Source organism: Herpailurus yagouaroundi, unplaced genomic scaffold (assembly GCF_014898765.1).
Source record: "Herpailurus yagouaroundi ecotype Mexico unplaced genomic scaffold, PumYag 67525, whole genome shotgun sequence".
Taxonomy (NCBI): domain Eukaryota; kingdom Metazoa; phylum Chordata; class Mammalia; order Carnivora; family Felidae; genus Herpailurus; species Herpailurus yagouaroundi.
The window spans coordinates 3,187,238-3,200,222 of NW_024420331.1; the positions used below are offsets into that span (position 1 = coordinate 3,187,238).

Here is a 12,985-nt window from a genome sequence, read left to right on the forward strand (position 1 = left end):
TTCTGACAACTTCACCTTTATTCGTTCAAATGTTGTTTTCTCAATTTCAAAAAATTACAAAGCTTATCTAGAAACGAATCGGCACAAAGCTGTCGCCACAGAACAATTACAGATTCGCTCGTAGACAATAGCATATAATACAGCGGAAATACACCATACGCTTTTTGAAATTTACGGTATGACATTCACTCGCATCTCCAGGCTCAGCCTGACATTGCCCTGGGAGACCGGGGATGATACAACAGGCAGGGCCACCAGGGTCCCCACATCGTTGCTGAAGACGGTCGCCCTAAGCTGACCAGGCAGAATAAAAATTCAAAAGACCGGACAGCAAGGTCGAAACTGGCTGTAAAGAGCTGGGAAGCCGCCACCAGATTTCCCAGCCTTGCAAATAGTTAAAAGAAATGGGGCAAATGCTTTTAAATACTTTTTTTCTTCTTTCTTTTCCCTTTTGTTCTTCTTTCTCCTTTTCTTTTTTTTTCTTTTTCTCAAGGGTGGTTGTTCTCCTAAGGGCCTTTCCAGCTGGCCACACAGACCCTTCCGATGCTCAAAATTTGCTGTGGAAAAAAAAAAAAAAAAAAAAAAACCCAGTGGCTTTCCAACATGTTGGAGAATTCCACAGCAAGAAACAGAGTGAATAGTATGGCCCTGCACATACTCACACATATAAAACCATAGAAGTGACTGAAAGAAAAGTTTAATAAACTGACACACGTTTCCCATTTTTAGTATATGCCACGCACGCACTCTATAAAGGATGGATAAAATTGAAGATCCATATTTTCCATTTATCTAGACATAAGTAGATCATACGCATATTTTCTGTGCACAGGAAGGCTAACGTTCACTCACCGAGGGTCTGTGAGCGCAGTTTGGGAAACTGGAAGTTTCGGTAAATCCGGGCGCAGTAGGAAGAAGCTGACGGGCCTCTCACCTCCCCAGGGGGCCGCCTGCTGCACCTGCGTTGTTTGCCTGGAGCCCGTGCAGGCTTTGTACCGAGTTACCTGCCGCGTCTTCTTCTGGTTCGTTCGCAGCCCTTCCTCCCATTTTTTAAACTATTTGTAATCTTTGCTTTCCAGGGCAAACCAGGAAGCAGGCGACTGCGCGCTATCGTATGTTAGCATCCTGTGGTAGATTAACAAACTGATAAATACATTGCAAGATTATTGGAAGGGTCTTCTAATAATTTTTTTCCATGTGGCGTCAAACATGTTTATTGATAGACCCAAATATTTGCTCCTCTCTGTAAAAATTAAAAAGTAGATAAACTTCTGCTTAGCATTTAATGTTCATCTGATTTGGAAATGAGTTAGATATTCACTGAAGAGCCATTATTTGGTTTAATTTAGCATAAACTTTGACCGTATTTACACATACTTAAATGACTTCTTTTTAACGATGATGCTCGGATTAGACATCAAATGGTTAGCCATTATCTTATTTATTGTTTTGCTGTTGACAAATTTCGAAGACATGCTTGCTTTTATTAAACCAGCAAATTTAAATGAATTTTTATTTATCAAAGATTATCCCAGATCATGTGAACTTGAAACAAACATTTGGCTTACTTTCTACAATTTCTAAGAGTATACTTGATTTCTGTAAACACTCAGTTTTCTTTAAGCCAATTAAATAGAGCTCTTTGCAAATTAGTTTTGGCAATACTCATAGAAAAATGTCACACGTTATGACACATATACACAGACATACAGACACACAGACATGGAAAATACAGACACAGAGCTCTTACAGCCTTTGTTTAAAAATTTTTAGCCATGTCCCAGGTACAAAACTCAAAAATAAAAATGGTTAGATCCAAAATGTGTTTCCCGGCAGATACAGTAAAAGTTACATGCTCAGGTGGCCAAAGTTTTTCTAAAGATTTTTATTTGCATGCTGTAAGGATCCTTTCAGAACTGTGTTTGAAATGAATTTGTCTTTGAGAAGCTTCTCCTCCTCTCCCCACCCAGTCTCCCATTTTGTGACTTTTTTGAGACTTTCAGACCCGGAAGATTCTTTCTCGCACTTCTCTTGGGCTTCAAGGTCCACGTGAAACCGTGAAAACCGTATCTACAAAGCTCACCGCCTCTACATGGTGCCGGGTCGGCCCAGTCCACGGGAAACGGCCAGGACGAGCCAGGGCACATGTCGGCCGGGGCGAGAAGTGGCGGGGCCCACACAGGAGAGGAGGGACGGCGGGACGCTCCTTTGTGTTTAAGGACCGGTCGGCGCACACGGGGGATGGTGGATGGACAGGAAAGACCGGAGCGAGCGTGCCCTCTGGGCTGGGCGCGGGGCAGTGCACCTGCTCCGCGCGTGTTTCTGCTTCGCAGGCACGGCTGAACTTCACCGTGGCTCAAGCTGCGGTTCAGGGCAGGCTGCCCCACAAATATGCCACTTTGGCACATTGATTGTTTCGAATTCAAGTCGCATAAGAAGCAGCCCGTGCAAGGACACTCTGGCCTGCCGTGTGCCCTGGGAGCAGGACATAAATCTCCCGTGAAGGCGCCCGCCCCGAACCCGGAGGAAGGGAGACGTCCTTCCTGCCGGAGATGGGGGTCCAAGGCCAGAGGGCTGTGGAAACAAACCTGTTACTTCTCACTAATTTGCTACCCCAAGCCCGGACTTTCGTCAATTCTTCACAGATTTGTGGCTTCTTTGTCTACAAGGTATAAAAGCTGCTTGCTGTGGTCACTTCTTGGCATCTCCTATTCCTCTGGGCTCCCGTATGTACAAAATTACATTTGTTTTTCTCCTGTTAATCTGTCTTATGTCCATTTAATTATTGGACTAGCCAAAGAACCCAGAAGGGAAGAGGGGAAAGTTTTCTGCCCCTACAATACAATATATTTGTATCTACATGGATACCTTTGTATCTGAACACAGAAAACAATTAGGTAGCAAATTCGCTGAAGTATCAATCGTATTTCACTGGTTAGTGGGATTGGGGGTGTTTTACATTTTTCTTCTTTTTAGCTTAGTTACATTATCTATCTATCTATATATATATATTTTTTACAATTAATGTGTATTAGTCTTGAAACAAGAAACAGTTATCGCTTGTTTTCTTAAAAGCACCATGGCAGACAGGATCATGGAATGAACATTTGTGGCTGTTTTGTTTTTTTTGTTTTTCTTTTTTTTGTGGCTGCTTTTCAATGCCGATCTTATTACTTGAAGATTCTCAAATCTTAACTGCAAAACCCTGGGAGAACAGTTCCTGGTCGTCCTAGATTATTCTGCTCATAAACATCTTTAGGAAAAGCGGCCGCCAGCCCCAAACCGGTGTTGATGTTTAATCGTCTGTCGGTCAGTCTCACTTTCTCTGCCACGCCAATTCCCTTCCTGTTGTGCCCCGTGTGGAGACAGAAAGTGAGCCGTGACCGTCTTTCGTGCAACGATCCTTCAGACTTTGAGCTTTAATCGCTCCTTACAGGTGCCTTCCATATTCTTCGCAGATTCCTGCTCTGTTTCCCTTTGAAGCCGTGACGTTTTTCCGCGGCTGGGCCATGCTTGGCCGCGACAGCTCTGGGGGAGGATGCTGCTGGCATCTGGCCAGTGGCTGCAGGCGAGGGATGCTGCCTGGCCTCCCACGGCGCGCGGGGCGCCCCCAGCAGAGCACCGGGAGGACAGAGCTGGAGGAACCCTCGTTTACAATTACTCGCGAATGGGGCGCCTGGGTGGCTCAGTCGGTTAAGCGGCCGACTCCGGCTCAGGTCATGATCTCGCGGTCCGTGAGTTCGAGCCCCGCGTCGGGCTCTGTGCTGACAGCTCAGAGCCTGGAGCCTGTCTCCGATTCTGTGTCTCCCTCTCTCTGACCCTCCCCCATTCATGCTCTGTCTCTGTCTCAAAAAGAAATAAACGTCAAAAAAAATTAAAAAAGAAAATAAAATTACTCGCGAAGTATAATTTGATGCCAAAAATGTTCCGTTTTCCAGCCCCTTTTCAGAGTTCACCACGGTATATACAGCGTGCTGGAAACTCTGCTTCATTTAGAATGCCTCCAACGTAGGACTTCCGGCAGGTGGCGCGTACAGGAGAGAACCTGGCGGCTGGGACACAGAGGTGGCAGGAAGCTTTCAGAGACGAGGAAGTGCATTCACGGCCTGCTAGAAAGCCGTTTGCAAGCCCCCTTGCATCAAAGCCCTGACGTCAGTCTCCCGCTCCCCCGGCTGGCGTGCCCTGTGGTCGGGCCCGGTCCTCCTGGCTTCTCACCCGGGGCACCGCGCTGGCTCCCTGAGACTCTCCACGGAGCGAAATCATTTGCTCACATTCGCCTCGAGCTCCTGCAGGAAGAGAAGGGAGCTGGGTTGACCTGTCTTTGAGAGCACACTCCCTGGGGTGCAGGGGTAGACCAGAAGCAAAACCGTCTCCCGATATTCTCAAGCAAAGACCAGCACCTCTTATCATACACCATCTTGAGGTACTACGGGGCCAGCTCACGGTATCGCCGTCTGCGCTCTTTTGCCAAGCCTCCACAGGCCTTGATTTTCCCTTCTGGAAAGCGGGCCGCAGTGGTAGGCGGTAATAAATAGCCACCACCTGAAGGCACGGTGAGACTTACGTGAGGGGTCCGGAAGGAGCAAGCTGGGGCCTGAGACGCAAGGAGAAGCGTCCACCCGTATATATGCTTATCAAAATAGCCCCCAACACTTTCAGCCAAGTGGAAAAAGTTCATAGAGCCTGTATAACCAAACACGCACACCCACAAAGCCCCACGCGGCCCAATTTCTTCACACACCATGGTCGATCCCCATAAACCCAGGCTGCAGAGGCGAGCGGGGCGCGTTAGTCCTGGCTGCTCGGAAGTGACTATTCCCCTTGCACGATAATGCCGGGTCGTCAAACACACGGCAGCCTGTTTTTATTTTTCAGTGTGCGATTTCGCCCATTGTGAATTTTTGCATTAATTTTGATTTTTATGAATATTATCTTGATCACCGACTTTTTTGGTGCCCACTTAAATTTTGCACCCAAGGCAAGTCCCTGCCTCACCTCCTCCAAATTCCGGCCCTGAGTCCCTGGCAAACTCCTCTGTAAATGGTGGGTCTGATAAAACCTGGAGCTCAGGACCTCGTTTCAGCTGCCTTTATGTCCTGAGCTCCTGTGCATCTGAACGCATTCTCCAGATGGACGAATCAATGAATGTGTCCCCCACACCGAGCGTGGTGCGACGCAGGTGGCCAACGTCATAGAGACGAGAGGGAGAAGCGACTGGTGGAGACTAAGTATATGCAATCCAGCCTCGCCCAGGCATTCTGAGCTGTGCTCCGAGATCACGATGGACATCCAAAAGCTGCGAAGGTGGGGCCATCTCACCCCCACATCTATCGAAAGGGACAGCCTTGAATGATGTGACAAGCAGCAGCTTCGCAAGCCCAGGAAGTTGTCATTCGAGGAAGCCCATCCCGGGCGGCGCTGAGGGCTAAGAGAACCCTCCCCACCCCCCACCCCCCACCCCAGAAGCCACGATCCTGTTTTCCTCTCTGACAACGAACACCGTGCAGCCTGCGGCGCGTCCTTTCTCTCTTTGGGTGCCAGGAAGCTCAGACTGTGCTAAGACAGTTCAGTGGGACCGGGCCCTCACAGCTGCGTGTGCACAGCGGTGTGCTGGCCGAGGTCGAACAGCGCAGCTCTCTGGGGGCAGAGATGGGGTGGGGGTGGGGAGCCTTGGTTGGTGGCCTTTGCAGATGCCCGCGTGCGAGCTCTCCCGCCATGGCTGGTTGCCAGCTCACTAGCCGCGCACTTGGAAAATGACCGAGTATCTGCGCCGTACGTAAGCCGGCAATACAAGTGAACCGTTTTATTGCACCTGGGGAAGGGACAGCTCTTCTCGCCCGGCACGCGTTCTTGGAGGAAAGCTGTGCCTCGTCCGAGCGCTTTAGATCAGATACGGGATTTTTATCAAACCGTACTGCTCCAGTACGGTAGCCACTGGCCACCGGGGGCTGTTTACAGTGAAATTAACTGAAATCCGTCAAATCTAGAAGTCAGTTCCTCCGTCACACTAGCCACGTGTCGAGGGCCCGAGAGCCACACAGGGCAGGTACAGAACAATTTCATCATCAGTTCTATCATGTGCTACAAAGCATTTCTTTTCAACTAATTCCATTGCAATGAAACAATTTGTGTTTATTGCCCAGGGGATTCTGCCTGTAATTGCAGCGTAGGAGAAGCAATCTGGCCAGAGTGTCTGTTCGCGGGGAGCGCGGAAAACACGGATTCCAGAAGGCTCCGTGCCTCTAGCCACAGGTCCCAGGCAAGATGTTTCCAAATGCCGCAGGATGTGCACCGTCTGCCTTTGCACGTCCCTAGAGGCCCGCAAACCTTGTTCCAGAGCAGGGGAACGGACCCTTTAAAGATAAGCGCTTCTGGGCTCGGCTGAATAATGACACCCCCCCCCCAAACATATTAACACTCTAATTCCACGTGTCACCTCACATGGCAAGAGGAGCTTGGCGCCTGTGATTAGGTTACTGCTCCTGAGGTGGGAGATGACCCAGGCTTGGGGTGGGGCGGGAGGGGTCCAACGTCATCACATCCTTATAAGAGGGAGACGGAAGGGTCGGAGTCAGAGAAGGCCATGTGCCCACAGAAGCGGAAGTCAGAGCCACACAGTTGCTGGCCTGGAAGAGCGGGGGAGGGGCCGGGAGCCAACAGATACACGTGGCCTCTAGAAGCAGAAAAAGCAAGGACATAGATTCTTTCCTAGAGCCTTCAGAAGGAATGCAGCCTTTAGACTTCCAACTTCCATCCAGAACTGTGCAAGAATAAACCCGCGCTGTTTTAGCCACTGAGTTTAGGGTCATCTGTTACGGCAGCGAGAGGTACCTAACAGAGCCTTGACTCGTTGATTCACCCGGTTCATACTGATCGAGCACCCAGTGTGCGCCCCACACTGCGAGGCCCAAGGGCCAGCAATGCTTTGGAGTGACCCGGTGCCTCTGCCCTCAGAGTTTACAGTCTTTGGCGAGAAAGCCACGGAAGGAGACTTTGTATAGCCGCCAGCGCTCAACGAGAGAAGTGCTGGGTGACGGGGAAACACGCTGTTCGGGGCCAAAGCGTGTGCCCTCAAATTCGTATGCGGAAGCCCCACCCCCAGGACCTTAGATGTGAGTGTGTTTGGAGATAGGGTCTTCGGAGTGGTGATTAAATTCAAATGAGGTCATCGGGTTGAGCCCTCACCCAGTGACCGGTGTCTTTATGAGAAGAGGAAGGCAGCCGGCCGCAGGCACCAAGGGACGGCCACGGGAAGATGTGCCAAGAGGACGGTCGTCTGTGAGCCGAGGAGGGAGAAGAACCCAACCCTGCTGGCCCCTTGATCTTGGACTTCCAGTGTCCAGAACGGTGAGAAAATTAATTTGTGTTGTTTAAGCCCCCTGGTCTAATACATAAGGTAGAGGGACTAAATTTATTCATGGGTGGACACCACTTCCCGCCTCCTTGAGAAAGCAGCTGGTTAGCCTAGCAAAGGATGAGCGGGGTCACACAGCAGCTGGGGGGACACAGGAGGACGATGGGCCAGAGGGAGGATGGGGTGTGTCCCAAGGCATCAGGAGGGGGCGCTTTATGCCACAGGACCTGGAGCAAATTTGGTTTGGCCACAGTAATGTTAACAAATTTATCATTATTATTATTATTACATATTTTAGAGAGAGAGAGAGTATGAGTGTGGGGGGAGGGGCAGAGGGAAAGAGAGAGAGAAAATCATAAGCAGGCTCCACACTTAGCGCGGAGCCCGACACAGGGCTCAATCCCACGACCCCGGGATCATGACCTGAGCCCAAATCAAGAGTTGGACACTCAACTGACTGAGCCACCCAGGCGTCCCTAAACGCTTTTTTAAAAAATTATTTTTAAAAAGAGAATAAAAAAACACGCGGATATCCCTACAGATAACGAAAACGCGCCAGGAAGACGCGCTCACGAAACAGATGCAAAGCGTCATCTGAAGATTTCAGTGTGAGAGAAAAAAGGAAGAGAAACGCTATCTGAGAGAACAGCATGCACTCGAAGTAGACAAACTCAGAAATGAAAGGGGAGGACTCAGCAAAGAATCAGAAACACGAGGGAGAGAACAGGAGGAACACAATAATGATAAATGCAAAACACAGTATTTTAAATATTAAAAGGGAAAGAGAAATACTAAAAATCACAAAGAAATGCGGAGCTGAAAGGGTTTTGAGAGAAAGTGACAAACATAAAAAATAGGCCAGGAAGAGCCAACAGCCAAATGAAAGCAGGAGACCTGGACAGATACTGGAAAGTGACATTAAAGAAAACCGTCAGGGGACCTGAGTGGCGCAGTCGGTTAAGCGGTTAAGCGTCTGACTTCCGCTCAGGTCACGATCTCACAGTTCATGAGTCCGAGCCCCACATCCGGCTCTGCTCTGACAGCTCGAAGCCTGGAGCCTGCTTCAGATTCTGTGTCTCCCTCCCTCTCTCTCTCTCTCTCTCTCTCTCTCTCTCTCTGCCCCTCCTCTGCTTGTGCTTTGTCTCTCTCAAAAATAAATAAACATTTAGGGGCGCCTGGGTGGCTCAGTCAGTTGAGTGTCTGACTTTGGCTCAGGTCATGATCTCGCAGTTCGTGAGTTCAAGCCCCGCGTCGAGCTCTGTGCTGACAGCTCAGAGCCTGGAGCCTGCTTCGCATTCTGTGTCTCCTCCTCTCTCTGCCCCTTCCCCACTCATGCTCTGTCTCTCAAAAATGAATAAATGTTAAAAAAAATTTTTTTAAAAAAGGAAAAAAAATAAACATTAAAAAAAAAGAAAACTGTCATATAAAGACGTGAAACTATATCGACAGGGCACACAGAAATCGAGAAACTCGTAAAAAAAAAGAGCCAGCACCAAGAAAGAAGGTGGGAAAGACTTTGGATTTAAATAAGAAAAATCCTCTGAGTATCAGGGGGTGTGGGGGGGGGGAGACCAAGTCACTTGTAGGAAAATGGAAATCAGTTTCTCATGCAAGTTCGAGAGCATTCCTTCATGCCAGAGGACAATGGAGTGCCACGTTTAGGGTACTCAAGGGAGGAAAAGGTGAGGCAGGGATTTTATATCCACCAGCCTGCAGGAGCTCAGAGAATATTGTTCCCACAAACCCTTCTAGAAGAATCTGCCCAGAACAAGCTGCAGACAACCAGAAGGAGAGCAGGCAACAGGAGCACTGATGGTGACCTATATATGCATTTACTTGTAGAGCGATGACAAAATGCTTATACGAGACAGAAGACAGGATGTAGGGGTCAGGGCCGCCCCTACAACGGGAACACTGGTGGCTATGAGAAAATGGGGCGGACGGGGAAGGGTTAGAGGAAGGCCAGTAGGCTTGTTGGTGGACTTCTAGTGATACTACCTCAAATCGGACCTCGGGAAAAAGGAAAAAGGGGGGTTACTTGCTAAATTCAACACTGTCCATAGTAGGAAACCAACAGATACCAACCACAAAAAGAGAGGCAACTACAAGGACGATATCAAGACATTAATATAAGGAAACCATTAGAATAAAACATCGGGGCACCTGGGTGGTTCAGTCGGTTGAGCGTCCGGCTTCGGCTCAGGTCGTGATCTCACAGCTTGTGGGTTCGAGCCCGGCGTCGGGCTCTGTGCTGACAGCTCGGAGCCTGGAGCCTGCTTGGGATTCTGTGCCTCCCTCTCTCTCTCTGCCCCTCCCCTGCTCATGCTCTCTCTCTCTCAAAAATGAATAAACATTAAAAAAATAATTAAAAAAATAAAAAGCCCTCCAGCTAGTAGAAGATCATTTTTAAAAAATGATGGAAATGAGATCAGAGAGCAATAAATAATATTAATAATGTAAATAGCCCATCATAATTCACGTAAAAAGGTTAACACATTTTTAGAGTATCTCACAAAGCAGAACGTAACAGTCTCCGTGGAGACATATGCAGCTGAAACAAAACGACTGAAATAAATGATTACAAGGAAAGCCCAAACACAATGAGAGGATCACATTCATAATATCGGGGAAGGTGGACTTTCTGGCACAAAGCGTTCGGAGAGACGAAGGCCATTTCACGGTGCGCAAGGTTACACAACGCACGACGAAGGCTTTGAGAGTCACTAACGTTTTTGTGCCCAATAACAAGCAACAGCTTTCAGGAGAAACTACCGGACGTGGAATATTTAACGATCTTCAAGATGAAATGTACAGTGGGCCACAAATCCGGTGACTGGTGTCCTTTTAAGAGAAAGGAGAGGGAATCTGTTGACACGTGAAGACGGCGCAGAGCTTGGAGGGACGCGGCCACAAGCCCAGGGCCACCTGGAGCTACCAAAAGCCGAAAGAGGGAGGAGGGCTCCTCCCCGAGAGCCTCCAGAAGGAGTGGGGCCCTGTCCGCACTTGGATCTCAGACTTCGGGCCTCTAGATCTGTGAGGTAACAAGATTTCTGTTGTTTGAAGCCACCTGGTTTGTGGTAATGTATTATGGGAGTCCTAGGAAATGAACATCAAATGTATGCAAGTATAAATCAATCAGCCAATTTCTAAACCCTAACTATACAGAATGTGCTGCTTGTCATGGAACATTCATAAAAAGTGACTATCACAGGCCACAAAGAAAACCTGAATACATTCCGAAAAATAAAAATAACACAAACAAGATTTCTCTACTTTGCCACGAAAGTAGAAATGAACAAAAATCTGTTAAGACCCTCGTATCTGGATTTTTTTTTAATAGAGCAGGCCAGAGGTGGTTTTTTTTTTTAATTGCTTTTAGGTTTTATTTATTTATTTTGAGAGAGAGAGAAAGAGAGCAAGTGAGGAAGGGGCAGAGAGAGAGGGTGAGAGAGAATCCCAAGTAGGCTCCGTGCTGTCAGCACACGGCTCGATGCGGGGCTCGAACTCATGAACCATGAGACCATGACCTGAGCTGAAATCAAGAGTCAGATGCTTAACTGACAGAGCCACCCAGGCGCCCCTCCAGAAAGACGTTTTAAAGACGTGTTAATAATGCTTTGGGGTCAGAGCGGACATACAAAGTGAAATTCTAGAATTTCTTAGTTATAATGATAATGAAAACTCAACAGATGAGTTGACAAGAGAAAACATAGAGCACTAAATTGGTTTAGCCCTATACAATTTCAAATAAACACACCCAACTCAAACAACTACCCAAACGAGGCAACTAAGGAAGATACAAGAATACAAAGGATCCATAAAAACGAAAGCAATATTTCATGAGTTGTAAGACAGAAAAACAATAGAATAAGGGGGAAAGAACAGTTGAAAGGAAGGAACCGCTAAACATTGTGCCGTGTGCTCTTGACAAATAAAAGGGAAAACATGCGAAATGGATCATTTTTAAGAAAAATACAACTTAACCAAAACTGACTTCAAGAGACAGGTCTAAAGAGCTCAATTGCCATAGAGGAAGTAGAGAAGTGATTTAAAGAGCTCCCCTGTGATTTAAAAAAAAGAAAAAGAAAAAGAAAAAGAAACAGAATGCACCCAAATGGTTCCCCAGCAGAATTCTTTCAAACTTACCATCTCGGAGCCAAGAAAAAGAAGAAAAACTTCCACATTTTCTTTAGAAACTATAGTATTGACCCTCCACGCGGCCAAGACTGCACTAAAAAAAGAAATTAGTGTAGCAATGCAAAAATCATAAATATAATACTAACAAACCAACTCCAAAGCACATTAATGCTTATATGTCATGGCCAAATGGAATTTATTTTACAAAACGTCTCTAATAGGAAACCCAGGAATGTAATCAATCATTCTTAGAGCTTAGGAAAATGATACGATCATTTCCATAGGTGGAGAAAAGGAATTAGAAAAACCCAATACCTATTCATGTCGAAAATACTCAAGAAAATAGAAATCGATGGGCTCATCCTTGACATCAAAGCGTGCGTGTGTGAAATTCATCTCCTGAAGCCAACATTTTATTTAATGGGGAAACGCTAGCTTTTCCAGTGAGGTCTGAGAAAAAGGTCTATAGCCTTGTATGTAGAGTATTTATCTTATCCTTATTTTCTGTCTTTATCCATGTTAAGACAGACTATAAAAATAGGCCAAAACCTATCAAAAAAACATCTAAAATATAAACGAGTAAAACTGTAAAGCCTTCCTGAAAGACACAATATTAGTTTTGCACAAATGGAAATACGTAACACATTGTTGGATAAGACGATTCAACACCATAAAGATGTCAGCTTTCCCTCATCTGTAAATTTAATGCGATCCTGGTTAATGATTCCATCATTTCCCTCCACTCCGGGGGCTAGACAAGTTGATTATAAAATCCATTTGGAGGGGCGCCTGGGTGGCGCAGTCGGTTAAGCGTCCGACTTCAGCCAGGTCACGATCTCGCGGTCCGTGAGTTCGAGCCCCGCGTCGGGCTCTGGGCTGATGGCTCAGAGCCTGGAGCCTGTTTCCGATTCTGTGTCTCCCTCTCTCTCTGCCCCTCGCCCGTTCATGCTCTGTCTCTCTCTGTCCCAAAAATAAATAAACGTTGAAAAAAAAAATTAAAAAAAAAATCCATTTGGAAGCACAACTAAGCAAGGATCGCTGAGAAAATGCTGAGAAAGAGAGAGAGGGAGAGAGGGAGGGAGGAAGGAAAAGAGGAAGGAAAGAAAGAGAAAGAAAGAGAGTCAGCCCTAACACAATAAAACAGATCAAAAAGCTTCTATAATGAAGGCAGTCTCCAACACACTTAGACTCTGCTGAGGTATTACTTCTCATCTCTGCAAGTGGCAACCGCTCGCAAGGTGACACCATGCTATTGGTGACGGTGTGGGGAAACTGTCGCATACAGGGCCGGTGAGAACACGAAATGGCACAGCCCCCAGCAGAGAAATGAGGTGGCACCCCGCAAAATCCCAGACGCATTGACCCTGTGAGCCGCAGCTCCCGCTTCGGACCGATCCCACCGAAACCCTGGCAAAAATACGAAAAGATGTCTGCAGAAGGCTTTTTCGTTGCGGGGTTATTTTTAACAGCAGCAGGCTAGAAACCCCGGGGGGG

At 47.3% G+C, this 12,985-nt stretch overlaps 1 long non-coding RNA gene across 1 annotated transcript; it reads right to left on the minus strand.

Annotated features, from left to right (window-relative positions):
* On the minus strand, nt 1-2,011 carry LOC121025176 (uncharacterized). Its single transcript, XR_005787970.1, has 2 exons — nt 853-2,011; nt 1-557 (listed from the first exon to the last, which is right to left on the minus strand). It is a non-coding gene; the product is annotated as an uncharacterized LOC121025176 (long non-coding RNA).
* Between the last annotated feature and the right edge of the window lie 10,974 nt (nt 2,012-12,985).